Here is a 21,077-nt window from a genome sequence, read left to right as displayed (position 1 = left end):
GTCTCCTATCCGTGTGTCTCATCCTCTCCCCTGGAAGCCAAGGCCTGTGGTTACACTCCTGGCATAGGAGGTAATCCATAGGTGGCCCTCACTGGGCGAGCCAATCACTGGCCCCAGCCCTGCCTTTGCTCTCTGGTCACCAGTGGAGGACTGACCATCTACATGATTTGCGTTCTCAGAATGTCGCCTCTTTTCCCATCTGGCTGTCAGTCTAGAGGGCATTTTACTCAAGCCCAGCCTCCCCACTGGTGCTGGAGCTATAGGGGCAGAAAAGATGCTGAGACCAAGAAACTCTCAGGATAGAGAAAGGGTGTCACACACAAGGGGCTTCACTGAAATTTCTGAATTCACTGAATTCACTGAAATTTCTGAAATTTCATTGGAAATTTCCATTTCCAATATCCATGTGGTGGTAAGCTGAAACATGGATCCCCAAAGATATCTCATTCTAATCCCTGAGACCTGTGAATATTACCTTATATGGAAACAAGAGCTATGCAGATATGTTTAAGTTAAAGATTTTGAGATGAGGAGTTTATCCTGGCTTACCCAGATGGGCCCTAAATGCAATCACATGTATCCTTAGAAGATGGAGGCAGAGGTGGAGGGAGATATGACACACAGAGGAGAAGGTGATGTGACCACAGAGGCAGAGATCAGAGTGATGTGGCCACAAGCCAAGGGATGCTGGCAGCTACCAGAAGCTGGAAGAGGCAAAGGATGGACTTTCCCCTGAAGCCTCCAGAAGGAGCACAGCCCTGCTGACACCTTGATTTTGACTCGGTGATACTGATTTTGGACTTCTGGCCTCCAAAACTGTGAGAGAGTAAATTTCTGTGCCACCAAGTTTGTGGTAATTTATAATAACAGTCACAGGAAACTAATACACATACTATTCTCGTTCTTGAAGTCCAAGATTAATAGTTGGTCAGATGCGAGGGGGACTGCCAAGAGGTGTTTGTAAAGATCCTGCTTCAGGAACTTGGTTATCAAATTGATAGCACATTCAGATCTTTTATCCACAAGGAGATCCCTGACAACCGATGCTTAGCATTTAATGTGTATCCAATGCAGGGCAAGGACTATTCAATTCCAGTTTTTAAAAATCTGTAGTGTAACACAGCCATCTGGTAGGTGCTTAATAAATATTTGCTGTAAATGCTGAAGATGATTGCTGCTTTCAGGATTTGTTTGTGGCTCAGCATTCTAGAACCTTCTGGTGACTTCATCTTCCTGATGTAAGTGCATCCATATTTTAAAATTTAAGACCATTGACCAAGGTCTCTCTTTCCTTCATTTAAACCCAGAAATTAATCAGTTGTGCATTTTAATATCCGCATATTGTTGCCAAGAAAGAAAATGTGTCAGCTAATTAGCTCAGAAGAATTGAAACAAATTGTTTTTAATCTTTTGGAAATGAAAACTTGGAACAACTGCCATGCAATTTGAAGTAACAGGTGGGCTTAATCATTAGTTTATTCTATCCTTCCCTCCCGTGACAATCACAATGTATTTAGATTTGGACAGGGCCCATGGCCTGGCATCTCAGGTTCTTGACAGAAACTGATTAAGGATAAGGCAGGAAAAGAACAACCAGTCCATTCGATTTCATAACCAGAAAGGAAGCAAATGCAACTGAAAATCTGCACAGCATACAAAATAACCTCAGGTAGAAAACCATAAATCCAATCCATTTACAAAGCAAAACACCAGCTGGAAAGAGAACTAGAGTTTAATCTTCTCAAGTGAAGAATTAGGTATCTCTCTATATTTGTCCTTCAGGGATTTATCCAAGGGTCAAGAAAGGCTCTTATAGTTCCAGATCCTTAAACTTTAGGCTATCAAGTTTGGGATACTCAGTGATGGAGAAGGGAATTTGGAAATCATGCAGTCTATTTATAATAAATACATCCAGTTTTGCTTCTGACACAGAGAGGACCTTACAATACATTTGTGGAGCTGGATTTGGGGCATTTGCACTTATTTTTTTTCAAAATTTAATTCAATTAACTCAGCAAATGTTTATTGACCTCCTCTGGAATATCCACTGCTGAAGACACAGCCCCTCCCTCACAGGGGAGACAGGCCAACAGCTACAGGCCTTCTAGTCTGATACACTAAGCTAGAGTCTGGGCTGCTTCCTGGGCAGACCATCTTTCAGCCCAGACTCAAAGGATGATTCAGCATTTGCCAGGCAGACAGGAAGGAGGGACATACCAGGCAGAAAGACAAGTGCGGGCCTGGTGTGTTCTGTGTAATGGAGCAGAGGAGATGGGCGTGGGTGTGGGACGGTGAAACTAGAGGCAGGTCTGGTCAGGAAAGGCCATTTAAACTTGGAGTTTGGAATTAATCTGAAAGAGCACAGCAGTCAAGGCTAGCGGCACATAGCATCTCCTGGGAACATTTGAAAAACAATTAATGCCCAAGCCTCACCCCTGGCCAATTAAGTCATTCTTTGTGAGGGTGGAGCCTGGGCGTTAGTATTTTTTAAAAATTGCCCCAGGTGATTCTAATGTCTGCCTGGGATTGAAAATCCCCTCTCTAGATAAGAGATCTGCAAAGGTTTCCTCTAAAGAACCAGATAGTAAATATTTTCAGTTTTGTGGGCCATACAGCCTCTGTTGCAACTACTCAACCTTGCCTGTATTAATAAAGCAGCATTGACAATATGTAAACAAATGAGATGGCTGTATTCCAATAAAACTACTTACAAAAATAGCACGGCCATAGTTTGCCAACTCTTACTCTAGAGGATGGAATATCTTTGAAGAATTTTTAAAAATATTGATTTTAGGGCTTCCCTGGTGGCGCAGTTGTTGAGAATCCGCCTGCCAATGCAGGGGATACGGGTTCGTGCCCCGGTCCGGGAAGATCCCACATGCCGCGGAGCGGCTGGGCCCGTGAGCCATGGCCGCTGGGCCTGCGCATCCGGAGCCTGTGCCCCGCAACGGGAGAGGCCACAACAGTGAGAGGCCCGCATACCACAAAAAAAAAAAAAAAAAAAAAAAAAAATATATATATATATATATTGATTTTAAAATTCTGTTTATATTTTATTGTTTATACACTATATTTGTTAAATATGTGATTCTATTCTCATTGTAAAAGAATGGAAACAATACAGACAAAGCTCAAGTCTTTTTTGTTCACTCATTCAGTTCTTAGTCCCCTTCCTGGCTAACAGCTCTTTAGCAATAGGTGTGTATCCTTCTAGAACTTTCTCCATGCATTTTTGTTCATCTATATCTACCAGAAAGATTTTGTTTTGTTTTGTAAAATTGAAAAATATATTTATTGCTCTTAATCTTTTTTTTTTTTTTTTTTTTTGGTGGTATGTGGGCCTCTCACTGTTGTGGCCTCTCCCATTGCAGAGCACAGGCTCAGCGGCCATGGCTCACGGGCCCAGCCGTTCCGTGGCATGTGGGATCTTCCCGGAACAGGGCACGAACCCGTTTCCCCTGCATTGATTGGCAGGAGGATTCTCAGCCACTTCGCCACCAGGGAAGCCTGCTCTTAGTCTTTTTTCTTTTTTTTCCATGTTATAGTGTCTTGGAGCATTTCCCACAGCAGCAAATATAGATCTATCTCATTTTAGTTGTTGCATATGAAAGTACTGTAGCTCATTTAACTTTTTTTCCTGCTGAACGATTTGAGACTACTGATATTAAACTGTTTTTGTCCCAGACAATGGATCTTTCATGTGGTTCAACCTAACAGTTTGTGTCCATTTTTCTGCTTTTACAAGCATTAATGCCACAAGCATCTGGCAATTCCGTGCTCATATGTGTTTCCCTGGAGCAGACTCTGAGATGTTGAATTGCTGGGCCACTGGGGATACGGTTAGAAGGGAGCCTTCGGTTAAACCACAGACATCAGCCCTGACAACCTTCAGCACAAAGGGGAGTTTATCGGCAGACGATGGGCAGCTCACAGAAGGGAGAGTCAGGCCTGCTAGGCTTGAAACCGGTCACTGGACCAGTGAGGTCCAGACAGCCTCCACAGTGGTGCACATCCTACAGCCTCTGAGGAGACCACCTGTGGATGAATGAAGCCCAAGCTTCTCTGCAGGCCTTGACTCAGTCCACACTAGTCCTGGGACCTCATGTCACAGGGCGCAGGAGGGCAGGGCAGGAGCAGCCTCCAGCGACCCCATCAGCTTCCGTAATGAGAGGACACACAGCACGTTGATATTTTTTCAAGACTCCATGCAGCTGGAAAGTGGCAATTTTCCAAAAGAAAATTTAGTTGCTACTAGGAAGGAGATTAGCTCCCAGGAAGCCAGATTGAGAGAACTATTTCTTCATATTCTTACCAACATTCAATTTTATCAACCTTCTAAATTTTAACCAATCAGATGGCTAGAGAAAATTGGTGTCTAATTGTGGTTTCTTGGTGAGACTGAACAAGTTTCTGATATTTATCGGTCACTTGGATTTCCTTCTCCAAGAGTTGCCTGTTCATATCCTTAGCAGATTTTAAATCAGTTTCTTTGACTTTTTAAAAAATTACTGATTTGTATTTGTTTTTGGTTTTTTTTTCTTTTGGCCACGCTGCACAGCTTGTGGGATCTTAGTTCCCTGACCAGAGATCAAACCTGGGCCCACAGCAGTGAAAGTGCCAAGTCCTAAACACTGGACTGCTAGAGAAGTCCCCCCAAATTACTGATTTGTAAATCAGCCATACTCCAATATAAATGCCAAAAAATAATGAAAAACATAAAAATTACTGATTTGTAAGGGTTTTTTATATGATCAGAATACAATTCTTTATCCAAGTTATTAACACGGTAAATATGACCTCTCCCTTAAGAGTTACGTTTTAACTTTGTTCATGGTGACTTGGAAGCGTTGTAAGGAGAGGAGGGATGTGGTCAATCTTGTGACTCAGGCAGTTTAGCTTAAAAGATGATCGCTGGCTACAAGTCACTGTGGATACCAGCTCTAAGGTTCTGGGTGTGGTCAGAGCCAAGGAGGGTCACGTTCACAGGAGGGAAAGGGGGAAAGTAAGTTTCGCTCATCACAGCAATAATCTGGGATACTTAGAAGCATAAAAAAGAGGCCAGTGATAACAGACACCCACTGGAGGAGCCCAAGTGGCCAGAGCAGCAGAACTTGCCAGAAGAGGAGAGGGTTCTTGGTGAAAGTCAGTTTACCCTGGGCAGCTCAGCAAGGACCATTTGCCCAATTATGGCCAGGAGGTTTTCCAAATAACATATTACTTTCTTAAAAAGCACTCATGTAAGCAAAATGCAGTTCCTTCAACCTGATTTCTGCATTACACCTTGGGAACCCAATTATTAGTAAAGACAGAGACAGAGATGCAAGAGGAGCTGTATAATTTGCCCAGCTGTATTTGGGTTTTCTCCCCACTCACTCTAAGGAAGATCATTATCTTTAGCTCTATTTAAGAACCCACATACCAAACTGACAAACAAAAACAGGGTCTTTTTGTATATTTTAGAGGGCAAGAAGTTATGGGTTCAGATTAAAATGGGTTTGAACACACAGCTTTGATCCTTATTAGCTGCTTTGAATAATACTCAGCTCTGATTCTTGCTAGCAATTAAAAAGAGGTAGATTTGTATTGCTGTTTATTATTACTTATCATCTCTGTGCTTCGGTTTACTTACTTGTTCTATCATTTAACAATGACGTGACCCTGGGCAAGTGACTTGACCTCCCTATGCCTCAGAAATTAACATTGGTACGTGTGTGTGTATAGTTCTATGTCATTTTAGCACATGTGTAGATTTGTGTAACTCATACCACAATCAAGACCATAACTATCCATCACCACATCCCTCTTGTTACTGCTTTGTAGACGTATGCAGCCCCTTCCCTCCACCATCACTAACCCTTGGCAAACAGTTATAATTACAGTTGTTCCAGAAAATAAACTCACTTCATAAATTTGACTATAACTTTGATTCCAAAACTAGAAAAGGAAAAAAAAAATAGTCTAAAGATTAGAAAGAAAGAAATAAGAAGGTAGAACTATTAAGAAAGTTCAGCAAATTCTCCAGATACCAGAACAAATTACAAAAATCGATAGCATTTTTCCACACCAGCAACAATCAGTTGGAAAATATAATTGAAAATAAAACACTGAGGAAAATAGCCAGCCCTACAGTACCTAGGAATTGTTTATGTATTCTGTCTTAAGATTATCAAGGAAAAATACAAAGTTATAAATAAGGACACAAAAGAAGATTTTAGTAAATTACATGACATCCAATGATAGCTTGATACAACAATGATGTCAATTTCCCACATATAACCTATAAATTGGAAGCAATTTCAATCAGTATTCTAGTTGGATGTTTTGAGGAACTCAATAAACTTTTTCTGAGATTTTCTGCAATTTCTAAAAATTTTCTGACATTTTCTGAATATGAATTTTCTGAAAGTTTCTGGATACGAATTTTCTGAAATTTGTATAAATGATTAACAGTCCACAAATATTAACTGGCTCAACTTTGAAAAGATGACTAAAGGCTGAATACTTAATATACCTCAAATCTGTAATAATAAAAACCATATGGTTCTGGTATTAGAATCAGACTGGCTTCGTAGGCATGTGACCTTTGCAGTCACACGGTGCCCCACACATAAGGGGCCCCATGCTTCATTTAGCGTGATGTGTTGTCACCATCTTGAAATGCTTAATTAATTTTTAAACAAGAGGCCCTGCATTTTCATTCTGTATTAGCCCTGCAAATTAGTAGTCAGTCTTGACTAGAACAAAGATTGTTCAAGACTAGAACAAAAATTACAGGCTCAAAAGAACAGATTTCTATCCAATAAGGAAACCATAGATAAAGAACTGACAGATAACTGACTGAGAGTAAGTATTTTCGATAACTCAGGTAGACTAGGACCAATATATAGAATAATAAGGAGCTCTTGCAAATCAAGAAAAGAAAATTCATTAAGAAGTGGGCAAAGGATACAAACAGGTACTTTACAGAAGAGAAAATTTAAATGGCTTTGCTATTTTAAACAAAAATACCCTGACTTATTTGTAATTTGATAGACAAAAATCCAAACAATTGGATATCATTTTATATCCATTAACCACCAAAAATGGGAAAGCTGGACAATGCAAAGAAGAGATAGGAATCAGCATCCCTTGGGATGTAGATTGGGGCAGTCACTCTGGAACACAATCTGGTGGGATTTACACAGTATTTGTGTACCTTCCGATCCAGCAAGCCCACTCACAGGTGTGTATATCTGAGCTAAAGCCTCATGTAGGTTTATACAGGGACACATATGAGGAGTTTGTCCCTGTGTGTTTTTGTGTGTTAGAGGCCATCTATGTGTCCATCACCCGTGGAATAGCTAAGTCTAAGATGATGATGAGTTATTATACAGAAATCAGAAGCTCTGGACTAGATGAGCACAGTAACACCATAAATAATACAAATGTAGCTCTGAGTTACATATGTGGAAACAGGAGATCTGAAGCACAAGGTCATTCATATAAATTATAAATACATAAAATAAGAACACCTACAAATGAGACGATATATATCAAACACGGGGGAAAGGAAAGAGAAAGGGAGAGATGAAGAAAGAGGAAAGGAAATGAATTATTTAAAAGGAAGGGGAAGAGGACATATAGGAGCACAAACAAACAAAATAAGAGCTTTACAGGACCAGGGCTAGAGAGACATTAACCGTGGAACTTGATTACTGCACGCTTTTACACCCAAGATTAAAAAACAAACAAACAAACAAACAATCGAAAACCTCTCTCCAAAATAAGGTCCTACAAAATTGGATTAAAAAATTTTAAGACATGAGTATTTTCTCCTGGCTGTATGGAGGAGAAAGAAAAGCTACCAAATTTTAGTTACATATGTTTTACTCCCCCAAAGCATTTATTTTTTAAAAAATTTCAAACTCTTCATTTTTTTCAGCAACAGGTCCTGTGTGAGAACGTACCTCATGGTTCTCCTCAGTGACAAGATGGGCAGTGGGTGCCGAATGCAGGCCCGGGAGTGCCATCTGAATACACGTCTCTTCTTTTTTTTGATCATTTAAATTTTAGAGGTTTAGAAGGTGGAGCTGAATGCTGATAAATTCATTTGAAAGTGATACAAGGAAGCTAAATCTGCCCACTTCTTTTGCTTTGAAATTCAGTGTATGACTCTTTTGGGAAGCTGGGAAGCAATTATTATTATTATTTTTTTTTTTTTGCGGTACGCGGGCCTCTCACTGCTGTGGCCTCTCCCGTTGCGGAGCACAGGGTCCGGACGCGCAGGCCCAGCGGCCACGGCTCACGGGCCCAGCCGCTCCGCGCCATGTGGGATCTTCCCGGACCGGGGCACGAACCCGCGTCCCCTGCATCGGCAGGCGGACTCTCAACCACTGCGCCACCAGGGAAGCCCAAGGAAGCAATATTTTTAATGGAAATGTGGACAGGCTGGGATCTTCCAGTGAGCGTCTCTCCACCCACGCTTCATCGGGGCGTTTCCAAGGGCAGTACTGCAAGCTTCACATCCTGCATGTGAGCGTGGGATCTATACACACTCTCTTAAAAGACTGGTGAACACTGGACTCGTGATATGAAACCTGATACAACTCCACTGGTTGCTTATCTTCATTGAAAAAAAACCAAACTGTTAAGATGTTTTGCAAAAAGTTAAATTTTAAACAGTTGGTGGAAACTTGCTTGCATGTCCTGAGTATGGGACATTATAGGAGGTAGTGGTCCACAAACCAAACAGGTCTTCAGATGTTCCTCCTACCACAATGCACGGGCAAGACCTCTGGATGACCTTTGTGGGGAATCCAAGGTCAAGTTCCAGCCAATATTCCTGAGCATTAACTCCTGACTCACCATCAGTGTTTGGAATACCAAAGGAAATGGACTTCCCATTATCCATAATCCTTTCCCAGAAGCAGCTCTGAGACGTCAATCTGAGGTTATCCTAGCAGACGGGTTGGAACTTTTACAAATACATCACTAGATAGGTTGACTGAGGTCACAGGGCTCACTATCTTCAAAGCATGTTAATTCTTTTACTTCTTGGGGGGAAAAAGCTAGGAACAGCACAGCCTCCTATTAAATACAAAGATATACTTTATGCCTGGCACACAACACTAAGAGAAAATACATTACTGGTTGGCTAATAACAGTTGTATAAAATAATGATAAGAAAACCAAGCTCTTTGATGTTAATGCTATAAAATGGTATAACCAACGGAGATAGGGAGATTATCACCCAGCTCCATTTGTCACGCTGAGAACTTGACAATGATTGCTTGAGGGTTCATATCTTATTTTCAAAGCAGACTAATGATTTTGATATCAGAGCAAAAGGTGAAACCTACACAATCATGTAAATTATATGCTTAGAAGAACATCCCAGCAATTTTTATTTATAATTTGATCTTTGCTTTATTGGGACCGGAATTCTAATTATTGGCTTGTTTTATTAATAAAATCTTTACTTGGTACATTGTGTCCTGCTACAGAGGAATGACAACTTGGCAAATTTGTTGAAAATTGTACGAGTTGTTAACTCTTAATGCCCTGTAATATAGGAGAGCGATGCACTGTGGCAGACTATCCCACACTAGAGGCTGCTTTTTTTTTTTTCTTTTAATTTTTAAAATTTTTTGGCCACACTGTGGGGTATGAAAGATCTTAGTTCCTCAACCAGGGATCGAACCTGTGCCCCCTGCATTGGGAGCACAGTCTTGACCACTGGACTGCCAGGGGAGTCCCGAGTCTGCTTTCTAAATAAGCAGCTATGTAAACCCTTGGAGCATATTTTTATTTAAATATGGGTGCATCTGATGTTCTGTAAGTTGGCTTGAAATACTCTGTAATGGAAAAGCCATCTCCAAAGAAGTCAGCAAACTTTTCTTCTTTCAATAACTTCTTTTTTCCTTCTCCCAATCTGCTGGATTCATGGGTAGTACGGCAGCAGCCTTACTTAGGAACGATCGTGCATATATTCTATGAATACTAACATTAAAGAACATTGTGGCATTGTGTTCCCAGGATGGAGCTGACTACAGCGTGGGCGTGTGTGTCCCCAGTTCTTGTGCTGAAGAAGATGTGACTGAGATGTGTCGGCTGGGTAGGTCCAATAGAATGCCCAGTGAACCTGTTGTCTCAGCATCAAGTTTGAAAAACCCCGGCCCCTTGGAGCCTCTTGGTCATTCTCTTGAGATTGAACCAAACTTTCATCCTGCTAAATCCAATAAACCGAGACTAATGGCGTTTGGGGGTCTTGGTAGTGGAGGTAGAGGAGTAGGAAGGGAGTGGGTGGAGAGGAGGAGAAAGACATTAAAGAGAAGGTAGGAGCTGAATCTTTATGTAATAACATTTTAAACTTAATCTTCCCTCACTGCCTTAATCAGCCTCAGCTGCCTGGGTAGGTCTGAAGGAAGGAGCTGGATGGTATCTGGTTTGCATATTGTGAGGGCTCTCTGCTGTGGCCCATGTGTGGAAATCAGTCAGGTGCCAAATCCGGAAAGACGTTCTGAACTGGGATCCTGTGAAGCCAATGTGTTGTGATGGATTAATGCTAAGAGGCCAGCATTTGGTCCTGGTTTTCACCTCCCAGCTGTGTGATCCTGGGCAAATCACTTAATCTCTCCCTGCTCCAGCCTCTTCCTCTGTCCAAAGAGGGGTGGGCCATGCTGTTCAGACTGGCCCTAACTCTCTGCAGGCTTACAACCCCCTTCTGACTTTAGCCAAGGGGAATGAAAACATTTTAGTCCACATGGAAACTGGTTAGATTTCCTCGAAGTCTTTCAAAATTTTCAAAGGAAGAGCTTTAAAGCCTAAAATTTCTACTGCCGGGTGTCTTTTGTACTTATTCTTGTCATCCACCCAAATTAGAACTAACGTGACACATTAAAAGGAAAACATTGTTTCTGTACATACAGAAACTTCCAACACCAAATGTGTGGGTTTCCTCCTCACATTATGAAATTGTGACACTAAGTGTCTGGACGTGGTGCTGACCCCACAAATGAAGGGCTCAGTTTCACATGACTGCTCCCCACTTCAGACACCAATTGTAAGTAGTGGGTCCTGAGGTTACCCACTACTTCTGTCCCACTTGGCTACAAATCAGGGGTTCCCATGACTCTGATTTGTTCCCAGGATCCTCTCCTCGGGTTTGATAATTTGCTGTAATGGCTCACAGAACTCAGGCGAACACATGACTTACTCTTACTGGCTTATTATAACGAATAAAACTCAGGAATAGCCAAGTGGAAGAGATGCAGAGGGCAAGGTATGTGGAAAGGGGCACAGAGATTCCACGCCCTCTCAGTGCGCACCACCCTCCCAGCACCCCAGGGTGTTCATCAGCCTGGAAGCTCTCTGAACCCCTTTGTTTAGGGTTTTTATGAAGGCTCCATTATGTAAGCATGATTGATTAAATCACCGCCCATTGGTGAGTAACTCCATCCCCAGCCCCTCTCTTCTCCCCAGAGGTTGGGGATGGGTCTGAAACTCCCAACCCTCTAATCACATGGTTGGTTCCTCTGACAACCAGCCCCTTTATCCAAGAGTCACCTTATTAGCTTAAACTCAAGTGTGGTTGAAAGGGGCTTATAATGAATAACAACAGATGCTCCTGTCAGCCCATCACTTAGGAAATTCCAAGGCTTTAGGAGCTCTGTACCAGGAACTGGGGATGAAGACCAAATATGTATTTCTTATTATATCACAATATCACACACGGTATTAAAAGCCTCTTTTAAGTGTTGATATTGCAGTTAGTTTTCTTTTTAAAAAAATAATTATTTATTTATTTATTTTTGGCTGCGTTGGGTCTTTGTTGCTGCGCGTGGGCTTTCTCTAGCTGCGGTGAACGGGGGCTACTCTTCGTTGCAGTGCGTAGGCTTCTCATTGCGGTGGCTTCTCTTGTTGCAGAGCACAGGCTCTAGGCGTGCGGGCTTCGGTAGTTGTGGCGTTTGGGCTCAGTAGTTGTGGCACGTGGGCTCAGTAGTTGTGGCACTTGGGCTTAGTTGCGCCACCTCATGTGGGATCTTCCTGGCCCAGGGCATGAACCCGTGTCCCCTACATTGGCAGGCTGATTCTTAACCTCTGCGCCACCAGGGAAGCCCGCAGTTAGTTTTCAATAACCTTAAATTGTCCTCTGAATTTATGATTATCCCAACGGCTTTAGGTACATTACCTCTCTATCTAAACCAAATATTTCAGGTAGTATTAAAAAGAAAACCAGTTGTTATATATCAAATTTAAATTTCAGTTCTTTTTTTTTTTTTTTTTTTTTTTTAAGGTACGCGGGTCTCTCACTGCTGTGCCCTCTCCCATTGCAGACCACAGGCGCCGGACGCACAGGCTCAGCGGCCATGGCTCATGGGCCCAGCTGCTCTGCGGCATGTGGGATCTTCCCAGACCGGGGTACGAACCCGTGTCCCCTGCATCAGCAGGCGGACTCTCAACCACTGCGCCACCAGTGAAGCCCTTTTTTTTTTTTTAAAGGGTCAATTTTATTTATTTTGGCTGCATTGGGTCTTCGTTGCTGCACATGGGCTTTCTCTAGTTGCGGTGAGTGGGGGCTACTCTTGGTTGCGGTGCGCGGGCTTCTCATTGCAGTGGCTTCTCTTGTTGCAGAGCATGGGCTCTAGGCGCACAGGCTTCAGTCGTTGTGGCTCACGGGCTCAGTTGTTCTGCGGCATATGGGATCATCCCCGAGCAGGGCTCGAACCCGTGTCCCCTGCATTGGCAGGTGGATTCTTAACGACTGTGACACCAGGGAAGTCCACCATTTACTTTATTTTTTTTATTTTTATTTATTTTTTTTTTTTTGCGGTATGCGGGCCTCTCACTGTTGTGGCCTCTCCCATTGCGGAGCACAGGCTCCGGACGCACAGGCTCAGCGGCCATGGCTCACGGGCCTAGTTGCTCCGCGGCATGTGGGATCTTCCCGGACCAGGGCACGAACCCGTGTCTCCTGCATCCGCAGGCGGATTCTCAACCACTGCGCCACCAGGGAAGCCCCACCATTTACTTTAAACAAGAAAATTCAAACGTGTTCCAGAGGGAGCCGGCCACACCCAAATGTGATGGGCTTTGGCGATCACTGAGAAATGTATTCCATCCCCAAATATTCCTGTTCCTATCATGTGACACTGAAGATGAATTTCTTTTATTTGAGGCATTGCTTCTCCCCCAAACACCTCAGCAAACTTGCCTGTTAAGTCTTAGTTGCGTCTGACATTGTTTCTTAGGACAAACTAATGGCAGGAGGCTTGCTGGCCCAGAGGTCGGATCTTTTATAAGGTGTTTTCCTGAAAACCTCATTATTCTACCCCCAGTAGGAGAGGCCCATGTCTGTTTCATCACCCTGCCACCAGCATCGAAAGCTCCCTTTATGAAAACTGGTGCCAATTTGATAGATTCATAAATTCATTTAATTTACATTTTAAAAAATTGGTAATAAGGGTTTTTCTTTCTAAGTTTACCTGCTATCCATACTCTTCACTCCCTTTTCTATGTCTGTGTTAGTTGGGTTCTTACTGATTTTTTAAAGTTCATCCTACAGATGAAGGCGATGCCTCCTCAGTCACACCCGCTGCCAATCTCTTCCTCAGTGTGCTGCTTGCTTTTTGTTTGTTATGATTTTTTTTGTTACAATTATAATAAGGACTTTAGTGAAATCCATTCATCTTTGACTTTGTAATTTCTTTCATTATTTTTTCTTAGAAAGCCACTCCTAACCCTTAAACCTATTAACGTTTGCCTACATTTCAGTAGGGGGCTGGAGAGCGTTTTTTCCCCTGGGCTGTTTTCTCTGCATCTTACTGTGGTGCTGGGGTGAGGTCAGGCTTGGTCACATGTGTGTCATCTCCCTGCAGGTTCCTCACCTCGCTGGGCCTCACCCTTCCTCTGGCTGGAACTGTCTACGTGGCAGCCACTGGGTGGAGGTCAGGCCGCAAGGCATCGCCCCCACACGGAGCACATTCGGCCACTTACGGGAGTCTGACTTTGAGAGAGCGGGTGAGGAGTGAGCAGAGAAACAGAATGCAACCGACTGATTGCCTTGCTCATCCCTCACTGTCAGGAGCCCCCGAGCAGAGGGAAAAGTAGGTCTTTTAAAAAACCAAGACCGCTCATGAGAGGTGACTTAGATGACGCCACTATTAGAAAATAACCCCTGCAGAGCTGGGGTCCAGTGATGCCCGAGAGCTTCTAAAAGCTGGAGTGAAGGTTGGGTCTCTGCTCTTCACAGTTCAGTCTTTGTTTACCATCAGTGTGTTCAGGCGAGGTCGCTGAAAATGCTGCTTTCTTTCTTAGGTACAACTATCCAGTGTGTTTTTGTGCAACTCAAAGTCTAGGTCAGAACAGAGATTGGGTTGCACTATGGTAATCCTCTAAGGGACCATCCCATGAGCACGATGTCTATTTTCAGTGTCACAGCTACACAGATGACTCACAGAGCCTTCCTGGCATTCCTGAGGTGAATGATTTACATATAAGCTGAAGCCAGGGGAGTGAGTGTGCTAAAAACATGAGGGGATTACAATGGCGGTAGACAACCTGGCACAGCGTAGTGACAGGCTGGGTAGGGATAAGTCACAGCGGGTTGTGTTTTAGTTAAAGGTCAAGAGCGTTACCTTTATTTCCACCTGCGCGTATGGCAAGGCAAACACACACACACATACACATTCTGAAACAAGAATAGCCTCACATGCAAGTATTTTTAGAAGATGTGGAATAATTTTTGGCAGAGCCTCTGAGGTCCACGCGATTGTCCTTCCTTTACTCCGACGAGAGGGAAAAAAACAAAACAAAATTTCAATGACTGGACCAGAAGAATAGGAATGTGTGCTCACGTAGCTGCAGGGAATACATCCAGTGTGGAAAGCACAGTGATGACTTTATCAGATCCTATTTGGATCTTCAGGCAAAAACAAAAACAGCAGCAACATCAGCAAAACACCCCAACAATGAGAAAAACAGCAAAAGCATGTTTGTATAAAGATGATATAAGTGCTGAGAAGGCTTAGAGGTCCCTGTGCAAATCGGAAGCCCTCGGAACCCATCGTGATGGGAAGTTTCATTGTCAGGCTTCTGCCCGGCAGCAATCCCTGCTGCCCTATAACTTCTACTCTTGGGCACTGGTTTTTGCCCTCTGGGGTCTCAGAACATAAATCTACTTACTCTCTTGTTTCTATTACGGCCCCATCAGATGTTGAGGACAGTTCTGATGGCTTCCCCCAAGCCTCAGACCTCTCCATTATTTCTCACCTCGTGTGGTTCAAGAACTCTCTCTGCTCCCTGGCTGCCACCTAGAAGGTTCCAGGGTGGGCTTGGCAGAAAGAGCATATGCTTAGCAAACCCCAGGCAGACCTGCCTTGGTTTCTAACTCTGCCCTTGGTCGGGTTGTTTGACCTCTAGGAACCTCAGTTTCCACATGTGTAAAATGGGGACATTTAATGGGATTTGTTGAAGGAATTCAATGAGATAATGTGTCCTCACTTCCTCCTAATTCGTTCCTCTTTTCCTTGTTCTTCCAGTTAAACCAGGAGAGGGAGGAATGAGTAGGGGCTTTAATTGGTCAAGACCTCTTACTAGACTGACCTTGCTGAGGTCAACTGGGTTCCGGGGACCTGCCACATGCTTCTAACTGTCAGCTTGAGGGTGAGCCTACAGTCACCAAAATTCACCATTGCTTATCATCGGGTGACAGGCTAACCCACAGAGCCTGCATTTTCAGACCAGATCACAGGCAGACACACCTGGTATGGTTCTAGGAGTCAGCCCCTGAATCTTTAGGTCCTTCACCCAAAATAAGGCTCTCCCTGATCGGGGACACTAGGGTTGTGTTAACTTTTTCAGCAGCTACATTTAACTGTGGTCTCAAAATGGGGGTTTCTGTGTTCCATTGCTATAACCAATTTTTTTTTTTTTTTTTGTATTTAATACCATCAGAGTAAAATATCACATTCCTGAATGTTTGGAGATAATCAAGATGCAGAGACACTTAGGTTCAGCGTTTTTTTCTCTCTACTTTTACACTCACCAGGAAGTCAAATCAACATAAGACTACTGTGTCTTCTAGATGTTTAGAGCCAAATAGGGTATTTTGGATTCCTAGTTCTTTATACTCCAAATAATCATTGCATTTGCTTAGAATGGTTTCCTGTTATGTGGGCCTGTGGTTTACTATTTAGATGAGAAAAATAGCAGTGAACATTTGAGGACGTCTTCATGAAGTAAATACTATGGATTTCGGCCCCAGGGCTCTTACCCTGTGGTCTGTTGCTTAAAGTGGGCGCTCAGTAATAATCACTGAGAAAATCCAGAAATTCGGGGCACTGTCACACCCATGTTTCTCAAACTTGGGTGATCACTAGAATCACCCGGAGGGCTTGTCACCTCACAGAGTCCCGGGCCCTGTCCCCTAAGATTCTGATTCAGTAGGTCCAGGGTGGAGCCTGGGACTGTGCATTTCTAACAAGTTCCCAGGGGATGCGGAAGCTTCTGGTCCAGGGACCCCCACTTAGGTGACCACATGCGTTGTTTCACCTGGTCCTCCCTGTGCTCCTGTGGTTTATGATACTTGCTGTTTACAAATGAGCGAAATGGGACTCAGAGAGGCTGTCTTCTCTATAGGCCGGTTCTTTTCAGACGATCTGATAGCTACTGCTAGTTAAGTTCACCGGCAAGTAGAATTTAGATGAAAAATAATAATAATGATAGCGAAATGTATTCAGCTCTTGCTTGCCAGGTTAGGCCTTGGGCCAGATATTTGACAAATATTGTTCTTGAATTCTCACAGCAGCCCTGCCAAAAATGTGCTTGGTTTACAAGTGAGGAAAGAGGTTCAGAGAGGTAAAGGAATTGGCAGAACTGGGCAAAGCCAGGTCCCGTGACTCTGCTTTGCAGTTTGTGGCTTCTCGGGGAACCGAGGGAGCCAGGATACGAGGTGTGGGGCACTGCTGGTTGTGCCGTGACAATGCCGATTCGTGGGGAGAGAAAACTCTTCTCAACGGAAGGGTGCGCTTCGCGCCTTCCAGCAGACACATTTGAGAGCGACGCCAGTGGAAAAACTCATCTTTACAGCTGGAACCTCAAAATGCTAGTTAATTATGCTCTTCCATTTAAGAAATTGATTTAGATTTCCAGAGCTTAGTTCTAAGCCAGATCTCGATTGTGAATAAGTTTCAGTTCTGCAAGGACTTCTTCTGCCCACAATGTTTAAGGCACCCGGCTACGTCCTGGAGAAGAAATGAGTCTCTTGGAGCCGGCTTGAGCTTTGGAGGCTCCTGTTGCACAATTCCAGATACTTAATTGGCTCTCAAGGATGAGCCAAATCAAATTTGTTTTAAATTAAAGGGAATAAATTAAGTAGAAGGGATTCACCATTCTTAAAGCAATAGGGCTTAAAAGAGTGAGTGGTAGTAGCTGTGACACTATCTTATTTGTTTTTCACAATAATCCCACGATTATAAGATCTACTTTGACTCCCGTCTTGCAGATGTGGAAATTTAGGCCAGAGAAGTTAATTCACTTGCCAGAGGTCACAGAGCTAATACGTGACAGCTAGATTCAGAGCCAGGAGTGTCCAACTAACTATAAGTCTGCACCCTTAGCTGCAGCCTCACCTGCCGCTCGGTTTTCATACCGTGACAGGTAGGGAGGTTGTCGGCAAGTGATTCATTCTTGGGAAAGCACTAGGGATGCCGTTTCAAGTGACATGCTGGCCTTTGGAGCATGTGATTTCTTAATGATGTCTAAATCTCCCTTGCCTCCACCCTTCGTAAAACAGGACTGGGTCGGGGGGTGGCAGGCGTTGGCATTTTGGGGACTAAGCTTGGGGAGCATATTCTGTACGGGACAGCGGGGCCACCGACCTCCGGTCAAGACGGTTAGGGAAAGGCGAGTTTCATAGGGGAGGGAGACGAAGTCCAAAGGTCCACAGATATATCAAGAGGGGACCACGGAGAGCTGTGGGTCGCAGGGAGGGAGCGTCCGTGTGGCGGCCAGGATCACTGGTTTGTGTCTTTTGCCTCTTGTGTGTGGGGCAGCGTGTGGACTGGTCTGGCTTTCAGGGTGGACAGTAACACCTTTGCTCCCGCCCAGGATTTCTAGGAGCCGTGGACCGTGCTCTGAAATGCTTTTCTTGGCAGAAGAATGGGCCGGGCCTCTGGACCACAAAGATGCCAGGGAAGCACGTGCTCTGCCCTGAACGGCCTCTGAGTATTGAGCTTCCTCTGGGTCGTGTCTGGCACACCGGTCAGGGGGCCGCATGGCTGTCTTTGGGTGTGGAATGCTGAGGAATCTTTACGAGCCGTCGAGGACGAGAGGAGCTTTTGTGTCGGGGGATCACGTTGCGCCCCAGGACGGGAGGCTGCAGCCTTCCACTCGAGCAGCCTTCCACCTGTTTTAGAGGCAGAGCCATGACTTCCCATAAATGAGTTTTCCAGGCCAGTGTCCAGTGGTTGTTTTACCTCCTCTCGGGTGTAAATCAGGCACCTGATTACCAGGTGAATAGTGATAGCTGAGTGATGTGTTTTCATCGTCCAAAGAGCTGGGTTCTCTCTCGTCTGATTAATGAATCCAGAAACTTTTTTCTTCTCTCCTGGAAAAATTGGCAAATATAAAAAAATATTGTGCACTAGTATGAAATCAGTGTTTCTCGACCTTCTTTCTGTTGCTATACTCCTGACGCACTCCCATCAACAGGGTGGAACTCTCTAAGTGGGGACCAAACACACGTATCAGAATTTAGGGGAGGGGCCTGCCCGGGGTAGTTTGAAGATCCTCCCAGGAGATCTGAACCATGAGGAGCAGGTGATGCTGCTATAGCCCCAAGGGCGCTGCTGGCCCTGCAGAGGCGCAAAGGAGCACAAAGCTCCGGTTACGATTAGCTACCTCAGACAGCATCTCCCACTATTTTTTTTTTTTTTTTTGGTGGTATGCGGGCCTCTCACTGTTGTGGAGCACAGGTTCCGGACGCACAGGCTCAGCGGCCATGGCTCACGGGCCCAGCCGCTCCGCGGCATGTGGGATCTTCCCGGACCGGGGCATGAACCCGCATCCCCTGCATCGGCGGGCGGACTCCCAACCACTGCGCCACCAGGGAAGCCCTCCCTCTCTTTTTTTTTTTATTTTGCGGTACGCGCACCTCTCACTGCTGTGGCCTCTCCCGTTGCAGAGCACAGGCTCCGGACGCGCAGGCTCAGCGGCCACGGCTCACGGGCCCAGCCGCTCCGTGGCATGTGGGATCTTCCCGGACCGGGGCATGAACCCGCGTCCCCTGCATCGGCGGGCGGACTCCCAACCACTGCGCCACCAGGGAAGCCCTCTCTTTTATTTTAAACTTTTTATTTTATATTGGAGTATAGTTGATTGAAGTATTTGTTGTTGTTGTTTGTTTGTTTGTTTTTCACCATCTCTTATTCCCAATCCAAGTTCTCCTCTTAAGTGAATTGCAGGGATGCATAAAACCCTCTCAGTACAACTGAAAGCTAAAGGTGTTCTCCTTGCCTTTTCTGAAAAGATAAATCACATGATTTTCTTCTGTTAGATAAAAAGACATTGCTTTTTATGTCTGTTACAGATAATGTGCTTGAATGGAAAGACAAAGCGCTTAAAAATCCATCGTACCTTTATTCTCGGAGTGGCCCATTCTATCTTGGCGTTGACACATTTTTCCTGATCAGGTAATTTGGTGTTTTCTCTGCTGTTGTGCTTGTGGCTGCTTGTTGGGGGATGTGTGGATGTGGATGTGTAGCTGTTCTCACTTTGGTGAGAAAAATTGCATGGCTCACGTTGACTCACCTTGGCCTTTGCTTCTGTGTGTCTCTGGACAGTACTGTTGTCACTGGTTCCTCTCTTTCATAGCTTCAGTTTATTAAATGATTTAGGATGGCTCTCTAAAATGGGCCTTTTACAAAAGGTGATTTTATTTATCAAAATTGTTTATTTCAGTGGGTCTCAAATTCTGGCTCATGGTATGATGCAAATTCATGATCAAGTTGTCAGTTCTCACTGCAGTGAAATGTGAAGAAATAAGAAGATGATGTGATATTACATAAAGCTATATTTATTTAAATTAACTACTAAGAGGTAGCTTTTCTTAAATGTTTGATAAATGTAAGGCACTGTGTTAAGTCCTTTGCAGCGTTACCTCATTCAATCCTCACGGTGTTCCTATACAGTAGGGACAACTGTTATAATAAAATCCCCAGTTTTTTCATTCTTTTTCTGGTTGAAGTGAAATTCACATCACATAAAATTAACCACTTAAAAGTGAATGATTCAGTGGCATTTAGTACGTTTACAATGTTGTACAACCACCACTTCTATCTATTTTCATCATCCTCAAAGGAAACCTCATACCCATTAGAGCAGTTTCTCCCCAGTTCCCCCTACCTCCAGTTTTTAGAAATCTGCTGTCTGTGTCTGAGGATTTACCTGTTCTAGATATTTCATATAAATGGATCACACGATATGTAGCCTTTTGTGCCTGGCTTCTTTCACTTAGCATGATGTTTTTGAAGTTCACCTATGTTGTAGCACAAGTGTAGTACTTCACTCCTTTTTAATGGGTAATATTCCTTGTATGGCTAGACCACAAAATCTCCATTTTAAAGATAAGAAAATTGAGACTAAAGAGGATAGTCCTGGTGGACCCATCGTCTAAATCCAGGCAATCTGACTCCAGAGTCTGTGTTCCAGCCACTGTGCTGGCCTGCCTCTACCTCTTTTGGGTTAAACATCCCTTCCTTCGTAGGGAGATGGTGCTGGTAGATGGCAGCTATTTTTATTAAATGCTAAACATTCATCCATCCAACCATGCTCTATTGAATGCCTATTTCCCAGGCATTGTTCTAGGTCCTGAAGATACATCAATGGGTAAAACAAACAAGGGCTTCTTATGGGGCCTCCGTTTATGTCTCTGTGTGTATGTATGTCTATATGTGTGTGTGTGTGTGTGCGCATGATTTGTCAATCAACAAATTAATAAAGAAGAAACAATCTGATAGTAATAAACATCAGGAAAGAAATAGAACAGGGGCTTGTAGCTATTTAGACCAGGTCAGAGAAGGCTTTTCTGATGAGAGGCT

At 43.9% G+C, this 21,077-nt stretch overlaps 2 protein-coding genes across 2 annotated transcripts in view; one reads left to right on the top strand and one right to left on the bottom strand.

Moving 5' to 3' along the window:
* LMAN1 (lectin, mannose binding 1) overlaps window positions 1-21,077 on the bottom strand; it is a 240,022-nt gene that overhangs the window by 2,944 nt on the left and 216,001 nt on the right. The gene's annotated exons all lie outside the window — the stretch shown is intronic.
* Window positions 1-21,077, top strand: part of LOC131742747 (O-acyltransferase like protein-like) — a 93,035-nt gene that overhangs the window by 20,622 nt on the left and 51,336 nt on the right. Inside the window, exon 3 of the mRNA XM_067014992.1 lies at window positions 19,568-19,670. The gene's annotated coding sequence lies outside the window, so the exon portion shown is untranslated. The remainder of the gene's footprint in view (window positions 1-19,567; window positions 19,671-21,077) is intronic.

Source organism: Kogia breviceps, chromosome 15 (assembly GCF_026419965.1).
Source record: "Kogia breviceps isolate mKogBre1 chromosome 15, mKogBre1 haplotype 1, whole genome shotgun sequence".
In the NCBI taxonomy this organism is placed as follows: Eukaryota; Metazoa; Chordata; class Mammalia; order Artiodactyla; family Physeteridae; genus Kogia; species Kogia breviceps.
The sequence above is the reverse complement of the archived record's forward strand: the minus strand, read 5'-3'. Positions and strand labels throughout refer to the sequence as shown.